We start from the raw sequence: 16201 nt of genomic DNA, 5'->3' as shown, positions 1-16201 counted from the left end.
AGCAGCTTTTGATTTCCGTAATGATGCTGAAATAATAATTTTGTGATTTTTATTCTGCTGTATCTTGTTGTCAGGCTGCTGTCCATCTTGTGCAGTCCACTATGATTGACTGCAATTTAGCTAACAAGGATTGATTTTGGATAGAACCCTTCTAACATTTGCGAATCATGTGCTCTTGGAGTGCCGGTGACCCTTCACAATGGTATAAATCATAATAACAAGCCGCCAACATTTAGGGTCATGTATAATTTTGCATGAAAACACAATGAAATGCCATTAGAATCTAGAAAGCTTGGCTTAATCAAATGAAGTTGTATCAAACTGATAAAAAAAACTGACACAAATTTTAAAAGACCAGCAAACTAGGAAAGCTACCTGTGTATCTCTTGAAAGCCATTGAATAATCAAAATTAAAACTTCAATATTTTTTTTAGGAGGTAAAATAGTGAGAAAAAGTCAGGAAGGCCCAGTTTTGCACTATATGACATATTCTTGGGTGTGTTTCACAATTTCCCCCCAAAAGCATGCATAACAGGGATGAACTAATTTCTCATATTTCTCTGTTAGTCTCAAATTTCTCTGGCTGTTTCCGCATGGGTGGAATACAGTGCCCCAGGGACAGCAAAAACAAAAAAACAGCGCCGTTCTCGTGCCACCCAAGTGGCATGGAAACCCACTTTTGAACCTAACTCCACAAATGAGGTTTTTCAAAAGTGGTGCCTTCCACCTGCTGCCATGTGAACGGCAGCGGATGGAAGGTGGCGTTTCCCTCTCACCTTCCCCAACCGGCTTGCCTTCTCCTGCTGGCTGCCGTCGCATTGTGGAGGCCAGGAGACACCTCCCCCCCCCCCCGGCATCCATCTCCAGAGCTGTTGCTCTGGCCAGGGGTGTGTGTGGCCTCCACAATGCGACGGCAGCCAGCAGGAGAACCATCTGTGCGAACAGTCCCAGGGAGTGTGCATTGGCATAATTTATGCCGATGCGCCCCTGCTTGCTGGCCGTGTGGAAACGGCCTCTGTTACTGCACTGGTTTAAGTAGAACAACTTGTTCTACTTAATTCTGCCCTCGAACCGTTTGCTCCTTCAGTTTATTTTCTTCCATTTAGATTACCGGTACTTATGGACACTTGTGACTTGATAGAATTTCGCCCTGATTCTATCAAGAGCCACCATGAGCCCTAGGCAAAGATTCCATCGGCCCCCTCTTTGACCCTGATCCAACTATATACCTTAACAAAACAAATTGCTTATCCTGTGATATACTCTGTGTGCATAAATGTGAAGTGCCATCAAGTTCCAGACAACTTATAGTGACCTCATAGAGTTTTTAGAGCAAGAGACTGAGGCGCTTTGTCATTAACTTCTTCTGCATACAGACCATAGAATTCCTTGATAGTTTTCCATCCAAATACTAACCAGGGCTGACAAATTTGGACATCCACATCAGGGTGCTGCTATAATGAATCTATAACAATAAAAGTTTATGCATTTGGTTGTCCATTTGGGTCATATATAACTAAAAAAAAATAAAGCTATGAGTCTCAAAACTGGCTACCAATATCAGAATGATCATGGAAGTTTCAGTGCCAAAATGAAGAGAGTTGTAATATTCTGTCCCAGGTTATCATCAGACATGCCCCTCCCCCATCCCCTATTTGCAATGGAAGCTAAGCTTCTCTGTTGGTGGCAGATATAACTCATCCCAAAATAATGCTCTGTGTTTGGAAAGTGGATACTAGCCTTCAGATTATACAATGGCAAAAACGAAGGCATTGGAATACCTTGGAACAGGTTATTTCCACAAAGGCAACATCTAACAAGAGAGATTTTAAACAACCTGTTGTGTGCCTCTAATACTTGAACCCTTAATCTGCCAATGAAGGTGCGGACACTCTCAATCAGACCTATCTTTCAGGGAGGACAAGATAAAAATGGAGACTGCTTTTGGTCTCCATTGGGAGAAAAATTAGATTTGACATTTGTTATAAATGTGATTTTGCCTGCAGTTGACTAAGAAAGGATGATTGTCCTTTTGGCAAAAGGAAGGAATGCTTATTCTGTATTCAAACTACTGTCAAACTACTGTCAAGTACTGTGAGTGCAGAGATCAGAACCAGGTCCCTAGTATCTATAGAAGCCCTTGTGATTGGCTGTTGTGTGTTTTCCAGCCTGTGTAGCTGTGATCTGTTAGATTTGATTTTGCTCCTAATTTGTCACCCTCATCTTTGGCTGGCATCTTTAGAGGCATGTCATGGTGAGATGTGTTTCTCTCCATGGCACAGTATGGAGTCATTGCGTGGTGGGTTATGTTTTGACCACCTCACAGGGAGGTAAGACATATTTGCATGTGTCTGGGTGGAATTCATTTACAGTTGCATTTGTTGTTGGATTTGCAATCATTTTCACAACTGCATTTGCAATCATATAACCCCGCCAACAATTGCTCCACACTGCACCACAGTGAGAAACACATCTCTCTGAGACATGCCTCTGAAGATGCCAGCCATAGAGGTGGATGAAACATTACAAGCATGGCCACACAGCCCAGAAAACCCACAAAAGTCAGTTAATTCCAGCTGTGAAAGCCTTCAACAATGCCTTCATGATTGTTTAAAAGAACGAGAAGCAGCTTTCCTCTCTTCTCCCAGACAAGCTATTCATGTCATGTCAAAAATACCCTCCACATCCTCTTTTTTTAGACAGTTTGTGCCTCTCAGTATTTCTTTTTATAGCCATGTTTAATTTTGTAATTTTACATTTTCACACACGCACATATGCTAACTAATATGGGATATACTTCTTATAAGTGTAGTAGACTGTATTTTAGAAAAAAAATCAGATAATAAACGTTCAAATAAATCAGTAAGAAATCTATTTCTGTTTATTATTTTTTTCCATTCAATTTACCCTTATACCTTTATCTAAAACAAAAGTAGGGACAAAATTATTTGCGTAGAAGTGCTACATGAGAAGCGCTGGACTCACTGGGACTGATCTTGCTAGCAAACATTTTATATTATCTGTCATATAATGTGAGGCTTAATACCTAGAACAGGAAAGCAGCATTTATGAAAGGGTACTAGATGATCCACCCTAACCCCAAACTAATCCAATCTAATCAGATCTCAGAAGATGAAAAAGGTTGATTGGGTTGGTACTTGGATGGGAGACCAGCAAGGATTTAGGGTCACTAAACAGAGGCAGACATTTCTGAAGTTTCTTGTCTTGAAAACATTATGGAATTGCCTTAAGTTGGCTATGACTTGATATTTTCCACCACCACAATTAGATGTCCCATGGATACAATAACAAGAACACACTATTTAGAATGTTTAAAATGTAATTAAAGAATGGATAGAAAGGGAAAGAAACAGTTCTATCTTCTGTTTCTCATTTATAACCACTAAAACATTTCATTACAAAGTGTGTGGAGGCAAGAGAATCCTTGTACTGCTTTGGTAGATCATGGGCAGATATGAATTCCTCTGTTCTGTTCGTAATAGGGTTTGTTGCTATATTGCTATTGAGTATGTTCTAGCTGTCTATTCAGGATAGGGAGTAATAGGAATTGAGAACCTGGAAAATATAGGATGAGGGGCAGACACACAGAAAAAATGAGATGGTGGGGGAGGGTGAGAAAGGAAGATTGTCAAATGAAATAGGGAAGATTGAAATGAAATAGAGGGAAAGTGTGGAAAAGAGAAAGAGCAATTAAGAGAAGAAAGGTTCTTTTATTTTGCTAAAACACACTAAGGCCCTTTCTGCACAGGCACAATAGAGCATCTCAGGGATGGCAAAAACACCATCCCTGGGGAAGCGTTTGCACAGCAGGCGCTGCTGCAATGCAGCACCTGGAAGGTGGTGTTTCCTCCGCCTTCTCCTCCTCTCGGTAACCATTTTGCATCTTCTCCTGCATGGCTCCCACTCAAGCCAGCTGGGAGGCCAGGGATATGCCCCCCTTGGCTCTTCGCCTCCAGAGTTTCATGGTCTTCCGTGACCAGGTCCCCTGGCTTCCACAGCATGATGGGAGCCAGCAGGAGAAGGTAAGCCGGTCGGGGAAGACGCAGCCTGTGCGAAGGCTGTGCCTTCCCCTGCGCCTCTACCGGGACCGTCTGTGTGAATGGTCCTGGGGGGGGGGGTGCATCGGCATAATTTATGCCGATGCACCCCCACTCAGTGCCCGTGCGGAAAGGGCCTAACAGAGCTACCCCTTTGCAAGATTAGGCTGAGCAGATACAATTATGGAGCTGTGTAAAAGGAAAGTAAGAGGGAAACAGACTGCTGGAAACAACAACATTGATAAGAGGCTGCATCTTTGCTGTTCTTGATCATCTTGCTTCATTTCAATACTGGCTTGACTGATGGACTTATCAACATCTGCTGATAGACCAGTGTTTGTCTCAGCCTTCTGGTAGTAGCATTTTCAGAAAGATACAGCGATTAGATAATCAAAGCTACTGCTGTTTACTGTACTCGGCTTTCCCAATACCCCTTTCCCAATACCCCTAGCACTGCAGAAATGCATTAAAAGTAATGTGAATTAAAATGTGTTCACTGAATGCAACATGACTTCTCAGGTCCTTGACATGATTTGAATTTTGTATTCCCAATTTCCCGTTTCTCAGCAGCCTTGCAAAAAACAAAACAAAAAAACCCCCTAAACTTGATGTGATTGTGTGCATGATTGCATCCAGGTTACTTTCTATGGGGTACTAATGGGAAAAGACCATGCAAGAATCATAATACAGCAGTATGTGCAATCACATCAAGATTTTATTTTTGCAGTGATTTGTCAATGTACATGTATACCTCAGTAATGAAGAGGGGGACAGATACAAGTGAACTATAACTGAAGTAATTTTGGCAAACTACATGTACATAGTGCTCTGTATAACATTCAGATATACAAATGGAACAATGGGCAACTCCTAGATCAGCAGTTCTAAACCTGTGGGTAGCGACCCCTTTGGGGGTCGAACGACTCTTTTACAGGTGTCGCCTAAGACTTTCTGCATCAGTGTTCTCCATCTGTAAAATGGATAAATGTTAGGGTTGGGGGTCACCACAACATGAGGAACTGTATTAAAGGGTTGCAGCATTAGGAAGGTTGAAACCCCCTGTCCTAGATCATCAATATAGTATAGTAGTTAGAATGTTGCACTAGTTAGAAGAGAACCCATACACACTCCCCTAAGCTATTTGGAAGAAGTATGGCCCAAAATGTAATTAACTAAATAAAACAGTTCCACTTAAGACCAGGCAATCTGAAATTCAAACATTTAGGTGGGGAGAACTGCAAATGCATATGTAGTGGCTATCATAGACAAATGTCATGGTGAAATTTTACAAGAATGAGCCTTAATTGGGGACTACATCATTCAGTGCTTTAAAATCCAATAATGCAATATGGAATGTATTTATTATATTTATTTACTGTCACATTCCATATACATTCAGGGCTGTTTAGAAATACAATATCACAATTTCCGTAATAAAAATAAGTTAGAGGTTGAAAAATAACTGCTTAGAAAGTCATAAATTGTTTTTGCATAAACATCATTGACTACCATTGAAGACTTGAAATGCATGTGCCATTTGCATTACCATAAATGTGCTGAGGTGAGAAAAGACCAAAACAGTGACAAAATGCAGAGCCAGATGGACAACTTGCATGATACCAGTATTGAACACTGGCTGGTCTCTTCTGAAAAGTAAGCTGAATGCAAGTGTTAAGTGAATGCTGAGTTACTAAATATTCAGTTTCAAATCTTTTAAACCTGGTCTTCAATACCTTACGTCAGCATATCTTTCTCAGGAGCCGTTCCTCGGTCTGTAAGTTTGCCAGCTGCTTCAAAGCAGCCATCAGAAATCTGAGGACAGGAACATCACATTGAACACTTTGCCACAAAGAAAGGTCAACGGCACCTTCCTTTCTTGGTTCTTCTCCATACCAGTGATGCATTTTCAGCCTGCTTTGAGTGCAAGAAGCATGAGATTAGACAAATGTGTAATTACTTCTTGACCTGTTCCCCTCTGTTATACATTTTCATGAGATGCCATGATTCATTATTTGCATTGATATGTACAGAAGGCTGGAGCTGCTTCGTTGATATTCATTTATTCAACAGTCTGTAATCTATATTTAATGGAGTACCAGACTGTGGCATAATAAACCGTTTAAAAAAGATAGCTGCTGCTTACATGGAGGTTATTGCTTGCATAACCTGTACTTATTTTTCATTACAAACCTAAAAGAGCAAAGCATAATTCATACAAGAAAATGAAGTTAACATTTAATGGTTTAAAAATGATAGTGTGCTTTAACACCATCCAATATGCTGAGTGCTTATAAAACAAAGCAAGGGAACAAAAAGAGAATAAATACCAATAAAAAAGGCATTTATGATGCAGGATGGCTGATAGCCTAAAACAATACTTTACATTTGGTGGTTGGGCAGATTTACCTTGGGTGGGTCTGCAAGCTGTTAATTTTTGCAAATAATGTTTTCACTGAGAAAGCCTGCCTCCCATGGGTTGTTATCTAAACGCTTGTCATCATACATAAGCAAATGGTGGTTATTCAACCTGCCATTGTCCCATCTGCACATCAGATCTTGTAAGAGAGCAAAGGCCTGGTTACAATGGTTAGACAGCTGGTAAAATGCTTCAGCTAACTGGCTGTTATTTCCATTCATCCATGGAGGACTGGAAAGAAACTGTCCACTCAAGCCAGGAAGAAAAACATTGAACCTTTCTGTGAGGAGGGCTTTTTGTTTGAGTGGGAGCCACAGAGCTCTTCTCACAAAGTAAGGAGAAACTGAGCCTAAGTCTTGGTTGATATTGTCATACATTTAACAGTTACGTTAGCTACATATCTTGGTGATGGTATTTGGTACGTAAAAACTGTTTGGCTTTTCTTGTATTTTTTTAAAAAAGAAGAAGAAGAGTTTGGATTTATATCCCCCCTTTCTCTCCTGCAGGAGACTCAAAGGGACTTACAATCTCCTTGCCCTTCCCCCCTCACAACAAACACCCTGTGAGGTGGGTGGGGCTGAGAGAGCTCTGAGAAGCTGTGACTAGCCCAAGATCACCCAGCTGGTGTGTGTGGGAGTGTACAGGCTAATCTGAATTCCCCAGATAAGCCTCCACAGCTCAGGCAGCAGAGCTGGGAATCAAACCTGGTTCCTCCAGATTAGATACACGAGCTCTTAACCTCCTACGCCACTGCTGCTCTTCATGTTGTTTTGCTGAAGTTTCAATGCTTTGGACTGCTACCATTTAATGTTGCTTTTTAGTATGGTTGTGTTTTTAGGTCACGCTGTGTTCCTTGTGTATTGAGTTGCGAATTTGCCCATGACATCTACTCTAGGGAAAAAAGAACGCCATTTGCAAAGTGCAACCATGGAAAGTGCTGGGGTTCAGCCAATGCGTTACCTGTCTATGGAGTGCCTGCCCATGTGAATGCTCCATTTTTGCAGGGTTGCCAATAACACTGACAGCACAATGATGTAATTGGCTGTGCAGAAATGGCCTTAGTTACCTGGAGATGTTGGGTCCAGTTGGTGGCAAAAGGTGTCTGCAAGCTATCACATAACTTCCAGCACAATGAAAAAGTCCAGCATTGCATCAAGGAGACACTATAGCACTTGACCCCAAACTGTCTGGTTTCCTTAGAGTTTTGGGGAAAGTAACAGTTCATCTCCCGGTACAATGTCAGCACTTCTGCACTGCACCAGAAGTGACATAATTGCATATAAATACAATCTCTGCTCACTTCCCATTCCTCTCCACACCCTCTCCAAAGGTGACTGTTGTGGGGAAAGGAAGGGATTGGGATTGTAAGCCACTATGAGACACCTGAAGGGAGAGAAAAGTGGGGTATAAAAACCAACTAGTTTACAATAATCCAACCATGCGGTTACAGAAGTATGGATCGACATGGCAAGGTTTGCTGAGTCTAAGGCCGTTTCTGCACCCCACCCCCCCACCCCCGGGACCGTTCGCATGAACGGTCCCGGTAGGAGCAGGGAAGACGGCGCAGTGCTCAGTGCTGCTGCCGCTGATCGACGTGATTCTTCCCTGTGACTCAGGTAGGTCGCCTCAGGTTGAGAGACACGTCCTGCCCAGCTTGACAGCTCTGGAGTTGCAGGGCAGGGGGGCGTGTCCCCAGGCCTGGGCGACGCGCCGGAAGGTCGCAGGGAAGGTACGTTGATTGGGAAAGGGGGGAATGGCACCTTCCAGCCGCCGATTCCAGAAAACCTCACTCGGGGAGCGATGTTTGGAAACAGCGGCTTCGCACCGCTGGGGGGGAGCAAGGGCGGCGCAGCTGCAATGCAGCTGCGCTCCCCATGCAAACAGCTCCCTAGGGATGGCGTTTTTGCCATCCCTAGGGCACTGTAAATGGCCTGTGCGGAAAGGGCCAAAGAATGGAGGGAGTTAGTGAAGCAGGTGCAGTTCATAGAAGGTCACTGTGCCAACCTACTTTTCAAACAGTAAGCCTTTTTGTCCAGTAATCTCCTTTGTAGCCACCAATTAAAATGGCTACTAAGTGAGAAAAGCAGGAAATGGAAACAAAGAAAACAGAGTTCCCAAGCTTAACTTTTTTAAAAAACCCAACCCAGGTTTATAATTCTAAAGTCTCCATGTGCCCTGGATTTTGCTTTCAACCAGTAGCACTTGCCATCAGTACAAATGACAAGACGGTATTGACATCCCCGAGGTCTTTCAATGATTAGCTGCCAGGTTTGTCCAATTTCAATGAGCTTTGTTGAATGGACTGATAAGAGTGAAGATGAAATCACATTCCAAATCTAGCACCATCAATCTTTTGGGATTGATAGCTGCAACTACAATGTATGTCATTCACAATTATTGGCATTTGGGTTTCCCCCTACTCTGCAAGAGCAAGTATCTTAGGATGAAGGAATTCCTCTTGCTTCCTTAACCAATGTATTATACATGAATGCTGTAACAAACCTGAAAAGATTTTCTGCTGTATACTGAGTGTATGCATAAATAGTCTCCATGACAGCACAGATCAGGTCATAAGTATTTATTAAAAATCACTTTTGTCATAGCACAAAAATTAGGCTTGATGGAACACGTTCTTTAAAGATAAATGAACCTCATCATTCTCTCCATTCTTTTTTGTTAACCTCAGGTAAGAAATGTATTGTTTATTTTGTAGTGCAACTGTCCAAGAATTTCTGGAATAGGGAATCTACAATTCATCCTGATGAAATTTGGCTGTCCTGGAGGTAATTGTGAATGGGCAGCTGATGAATGATCAGGATAATAATAGAAGAACTTTAATAGTCCTTAATTACCAAGGATATTTTCATGAAGGCTGGGAATGTCTTTTCACTTTTTAAAATAAATTACTTATCAGAGTTTGGGAAGGTGACTACTCAGATCTAAAAAGAGGAGAAAAACAGCCTGAAGCTACTATTGTGTTTGAACTGTGGGGACCAGAAAGACAGAAGGAAAGTTGTGGGAGCTGCAGGCCAAACATCTTGTGATGAACTAAGAAGGCCACCAACATCTCCCCCTCAATGTCTAACAAATGAATTACCAGCATGAGCAACCATGTCAGATCAACTGTACAAAAGTTGACAAAAAGTATGAGGGTAAATGCCGCTCTCAAACTGACCTTGAAGCTCATCATCAAGGTCACAAATTGTCAATGTCTCTGCAGTATTTGTCAGATTTTCAAGAAAGGTGTTATAGCTGAGAATTTAATGAATCAGTCAGAACATATTCAAAGTTGCTACCAAATAATGGTCAGGAAGCAGCGGGATACAAATCAAATAAATAAATACCATTACAATGGAATTAACCAAGTGAATTGAAAACCACAGCAAAATCAGGGTTTCAATATCATTTTAATCACCCCACACAGGTATTTCAAGCCCAAGCCCATTACAAATTTGGTAAACAACCAATTTCTGAGGACTGCCAACCTCCATGCAGGGTCTGGAATTCTCTCAGAATTACAACTTGTTCAAATTATAGAGATCAGCCTCTATGGATAAAGTGGTTTCTTTGAAGGGTCAATTACATGGCATTACATTCCTGAGAAATCCCTCCCCTCACTCTACCCTCCACTGCATTTACCCCAAAATCTCTAGGAATTTCCCAGCTTTGAGTTATCAACCCTTTAAATTGCCTCAGACAATTTATTTTCCAGTTCTGTAATCCTAGTCCTACTTTATAATTTATTGGAGGTCTTCACTGTCTGAATTGCTTTCCGATATCTTGCAATCTGCCTTGAGAAGTCTGCAAAAGATATGGAAATGACTTATATTCCCTGACATATGTGCTTCTGTCACTGGCTGCTTGGTATGAGACATGGTGTTGCTGTCCTGTCCTCAGGCCTCCACTCCCATAATGGAACAAGGGGAAAATACACTCTTTGTACCAGGTATGGGTGTGTGTGTGTGTGTGTGTGTGTGTGTGTGTGTGTGTGTGTGTGTGTGTGTTGGGGTGTGTATGAAAGTATCAAGTGAAGGATTCTTTCAATGGCTAGGATTAAAACATATTCACAGGCCTACAGAATATAATGAAATAATGTGCCCAACATTCAATTCAGTCAGTTTCCCCCAAGGCGCTGAGAAAACAAATGAATAGAACAGAAATATAAAATGCAGGCAAAGCAATATCAAATGTCGTCAAAGGGGGAAAAGTCAGAAGAGAAAAAAATGGACACTTAAAATGAATACGCAAGATCCCTTTCACTACTGTATCACTGACAAAGCAAGAAAAGTAACATTGTACAGGAATTTTTTTTAAAATAAAACTGCCAAAAAGGAGAAGCTTTATCTCAGGTAGCGTTCAGTACCAAGTCAGGGTTTGGAAGAGTGTGATCATCATCCCGATGCCACTTTCTAGATTATCTGTGGACTGACTGAGCATTGAGGACAGCTATCATTTGCAAACAGTATTTAACCTTATGACAAGTGAGGAATGGAGATAGACTCACATATGCTATTTTTGTGTTATTTGATGACAGGCCTGTTTGCAAAATGATAGGCTCAGCATGCCAAAAATAGGATAGCAACTGTCACACATCCTTCGTTTTGTGTAAACACCCTGGGACTTCAAAGGCTTCTGTTCTCCAAGCACTCCTACCATTTTCATCACTTCAATTCTTTCTCTGCCCCCAATTTTCCAGGTATTTTTTTAACCCAGAGCTGGCAATCCTATCAGCAACATATATCTTTGTAGCTGTGTGATGTTTACAGTTGTGTTCATTTGAGTTACCTTCTTATATCATGGGTGGACTTTAACAAAGAGAAATGAGAAGACAGCATTATAGCCTAATTAATTCCAAATGTGGAGACGATCCAAGGAAAAATATGCCTTAGACAATATTATGAAGGCATAATGTAAATTATCTTTATGATAATTCAAACTTTATGCATATGATGAAGAAGAAGAGTTTGCTTTTATACTCCACTCAAAGAAGTTTACAATTGCCTTCCCCTCCCTAGAACAGTTGCCTTGGTCCTTTTTACCCAACTAAAATAAAATGTTTTAAGGCAGGAAATAAAATGTTTTCTCTGAGTTCCACATGGCTTTTAGACCAAAACTTTTTTTATTTCCAGCCTCAACACGTTTTATATGTATGCTGGATTTTAATTATTATTTTTGGGAAAATGTTTTCAAAACATTTTCACTTGCCGTGCTTATCTCTTTAAAACATTTTAGAAGCTTCTCTGCAGTCCCTGGACTTTCTCCTTGGTGCCATTTTCTGAGCTTGTTCTGTTGTTTTGCCTTTTACTTCAATCATTTTTTTTTTTAAAAAATGGGGGATTAAATCTTTGAGACTATGAAGACACAATGTATGGAGAATCACAGCACAAGGCCTTAAAGCACTGAAGCCACAAATCCACAGAGAAGGCAAAATAAAACCAGAGAATCACAAGATGTCCAGGAAGTATTTCAAAGGAGTGAGTGTGGAGAAACAAGGAAGATTGAAAATGTTTTGCAAACATTTCCCAAACCTTTTCAGTGACTTATGCAGAAATTACCCTTTTGAGGTAGGCAGGGCAGAGAGAGTCCTGAGAGCTGTGACTAGTCCAAGGTCACCCAAGAGGCTTCACTTGGAGGAGTGGACAATGAAACCAAGATTAGAGACCATTGCTTTTAACCACTACACCATGCTGGCAAAATACATTAGTTGATTGTCAAGGTGCCATAAGCATATTTGATAGTTTGCAGAAGGTGACTGTAACCTTGATGCCAGCTTTGTTTAAAAGAAAAAGAAGCTTCTAGCAGGGATCTATTGAATAGAGGAAAATAAAGGGGGAGTGGTATAACCCTCTCCTCATTTTCCCATTACAAATCTCCCCCAAAGTCTCTCTACTTCTACATAAGGTTCAAAATTCATGTAAGCACATATTTTATAGCGCGCACTAAGAACAGTTATGTGGTAAAGATTTTGAATGAAGAATGATAAGTAGGAAAAGGACTAAATAACTACTTCAGCAGGTTATTATTGTTTGCTTTCTCAGCCCCACCCATCTCACAGGGTGTGTGTTTTGAGGGGGGAAGGGCAAGGAGATTGTAAGCCCCTTTGAGTCTCCTGCAGGAGAGAAAGGAAGGATATAAATCCAAACTCCTCCTCCTCCTCCTCCTCCTCCTCTTCCTCCTCCTCTTCCTCTTCCTCTTCTTCTTCTTCTTCTTCTTGACAATTGAAGCTGATTTTTCTTATATGAATTCCTCTGGGGATCCAGTACATGGATTTCACCCTGGGATGTAGTAGGCATTAGCAAAATATGCCTAGTATTTGCTTATTCTCTCAGCCATGGCACTGCAATAGATTTTAGGCTACCCTTGTGTTTTTTTCCCCCAAGTAGCTATCTTTCCTTTCTTCGTTGGCATTGAAAAGTGCTGTCTGTTCCTTTCTCAAAACCCTTCTGAACCTCCAAGGCCAATCGATATGATCAAATCATTGTTGTAAATGTAAGCTAAATCCACATTTATTACCTCAGACCTCACCTGGGCTGCAGTAAATAAATGTTGGCCAGGTTACATACTGCCAGTGGAGCACCACCAATGTTAAGAACATAAGAACATAAGAACAAGCCAGCTGGATCAGACCAAAGTCCATCTAGTCCAGCTCTCTGTCAGAGACTACTCAGCAGTGGGCTCCACCAGGGTGCCTTTTGGGAGCTCCCTACATGTAGGATGTAGCAGAGCGCGAATGGCCTTCTCAAGGTTATGTTGCTCCCGATCACCCTGGTCTGTGGTTAAGGCATTTGCAATCTCAGATCAAGGGGAGGATCAAGATTAGGTAGCCATAAGCATCGACTTCTCCTCCCACATAAATCTGTCCAAGCCTCCCTTTAAAGTTAGCTTCCTATTCCAGGTTAGTGGGCCATCATCACACCTCCCTGTGGCAGCATGTAATCTCCAAACACCAATCACACGTTGGTGTGAAGAAGTGTTTCCTTTTATTAGTCCTAATTCTTCCCCCCAGCATTTTCAATGAATGCCCCCTGGTTCTAGTATTGTGAGAAAGAGAGAAAAATTTCTCTCTGTCAACATTTTCTACCCCATGCATAATTTTGTAGACTTCAATCATATCCCCCCTCAGCCGCCTCCTCTCCAAACTAAACAGTCCCAAACGCTGCAGCCTCTCCTCATAGGGAAGGTGCTCCAGTCCCTCAATCATCCTTGTTGCCCTTCTCTGCACTTTTTCTATCTCCTCAATATCCTTTTTGAGATGCGGTAACCAGAACTGGACACAGTACTCCAAGTGCGGTCGCACCACTGCTTTATATAAGGGCATGACAATCTTTGCAGTTTTATTATCAATTCCTTTTCTAATGATCCCCAGCATAGAGTTTGCCTTTTTCACATCTTGAAGTAGTCACATGTTACTGGTGCCAGCAAGGTGCACATCATGTTAAGGTGCACATCATTCATATATTGTGAGATAAAGATGATTACAGTTTAATCTCCATTTGTTTGATTTGCACTGATGAGAACTGCTCTTTCTTCAAAGAGCTACTCAAGTTAAGAGTTGCCAACTTTTTTGGACAGAACTCCTGAATCTAAGACTGTAGAAATTAAACAGATACAGCTATTTCTGAGAGTGGAGGGCACAATTGGGAATATTTAATTTCTTGCGTTTCCATTTGTTAAACTGTTCAGTGAGGAGGAGAGGGGCATAATCCTGAACTCCACTGTGCTAGTTTGTGGTTATAATAAATAAACGGTTAGTTGTAGCGGGGGAGGGGGGGAATTGCTGGCACCAGTAACATGTGACTACTTCAAGATTTATTTTTAGAGAATAGAGAGTATCTAACCCATAAAAGTTGAAGTATACGTCTGGAGGGAGCTTTTAGCCTTCACCTTCATTCCACATTCTTTTCCTTTTCTCCTCCTCTTTACTTGCTCCTTCTCTTGACAAAAAGTCTGCTCTTGTGCTTTTAATAACATGAAACAACATGTCATGAAAATAAATCCTGCAATAAAAAGTTTTGTTAGCTACATTTTTGTTGTTATTAAAGACATAGGAGTAGGGTAAGTTTTTTTTTTAAACTTTATTAAAAAAAACCAAATGAAAGCAATGGTCTAAAACACAGATAACTAAATACATTAATATAAAAATATATGAGCTTGAACGCTCTGCATATAGGACAGTTTTTTAAGCAGATAATCCTACTTTGCAGTTCCCACAGTGCTCTCTCACTCCTCTCTTTTTTGATAGAGGCGGTAGAAATGGGAAAAGGAAGCAAGATGCCTTGTTAGTAAAGCCAACTGGGGGAATTTCCTTTCTGCCTTCAGACTGTGAGCAGAGGAATGTTGTCCTAGGAGAGGAAGCCCTGGCCAGAGGCACTTTATTAGCAAGAGGGAGTTCCCCTCCTCTCCCTTCAGAGACACAAAGCACTTGCCTAACTTGCCCAGGATCTTTGTGCAGATTCTTTTTTGCACTACAGTGCAAAAGTGTAGGTGGGATTGTTCTAAGCACAAAATTGGTATCTGAAGGCTCCTGAGAATTTCTGGTAGGAACTACATGTCGTTGGATACTGCATTATTGCAGTGTACGGCAGGTAATAAAATACAACTCTCCAGGGGGAAGAGGCAAATTATAATTTCATTTCCAAAAATATTATTATAAAATAATAACAATCTAGTTTGTCACTGGAAACTGACTGATTTTAACTCTTAATTTATTTTTAGAGGATACTTGTGTTTTCAGAGAAGAGATGCTTCATTAAAAAAGTTAGACTATTGTATACATTGATTATATATGTACTTAGAGGAAAAATATGTATGTAATGTATGAGGAGTGTAATTTTGTAGTTTTGTCCCCTTTCAAAAAAAAAATGTATCCGGCCCTGCAATAATGTAGTATCCAATGACATATAGTTCCCACCAGAAATTCTTAGGAGCCTTCATATACCAATTTTGTTCTTAAGTAACCCCGTAAACAACATTAGACATTATTTTAGTTCCATGATTATTTTTCCCAACTTCTTTTCAAACAAACTGTAGCCACATGGGCTACAGTTTAAAGGAGAAAACCCATGCAGTGAGAAATGGGTTATTTAACTCTCTCTGATCAGAGTTTTAGGGTTACTAGGTCCCCTCAGCTACCAGTGGGGGTGGGTGGGGGGCATAAGATTCCAGGTTAAGCATAAGTTCCAGGTTAGGAAATTCCTGGTGATTTGAGGATGGAGTCTGGGAAAGGGTACAATTGGGTACTTCAGTGGGGTACAATGGTATGGAGGCCACTCTCCAAAACATCCATTTTCTCTCAGGGAACTGATCTCTGTAGGCTGGATATGAGCTGTAATTGCCGTCTGAGGGTGGAGTTTTGCTGGGGCGAGATTCTTATCCATAAACCACACTGTATACCTTTCGGCTGGGGTAAATCAATCGGCCATAGCCGTATTTATTAAACAAAAAACAGAAGTGTGACGTACAGAATGGGTCTTGATCTGATCGTTTAGCATCACAGCGAAACTCCAGCAGGCGGATGCTACATACTGGAGCTTCGCTCCGCCGTGGGGTTCCGCTGGGCGGACGCTCCTGGCAAGAGGTGTTCCCCAGATGGCCTGGTTGGCAGGGCGGATGCCTCTTGCTGTTGTCTGACATTCCCCAGGGAAGGGGTAGCTCCTTAGTTCCCCCCTCCCCTTGGCCCTTCCAGATCAATACCCATATGAGAAAATCATTGGCCGGCCCAAGCACA

This window comes from Sphaerodactylus townsendi, linkage group LG02 (assembly GCF_021028975.2).
Source record: "Sphaerodactylus townsendi isolate TG3544 linkage group LG02, MPM_Stown_v2.3, whole genome shotgun sequence".
NCBI lineage: Eukaryota > Metazoa > Chordata > Lepidosauria > Squamata > Sphaerodactylidae > Sphaerodactylus > Sphaerodactylus townsendi.
Note: the sequence above shows the minus strand (reverse complement) of the source record.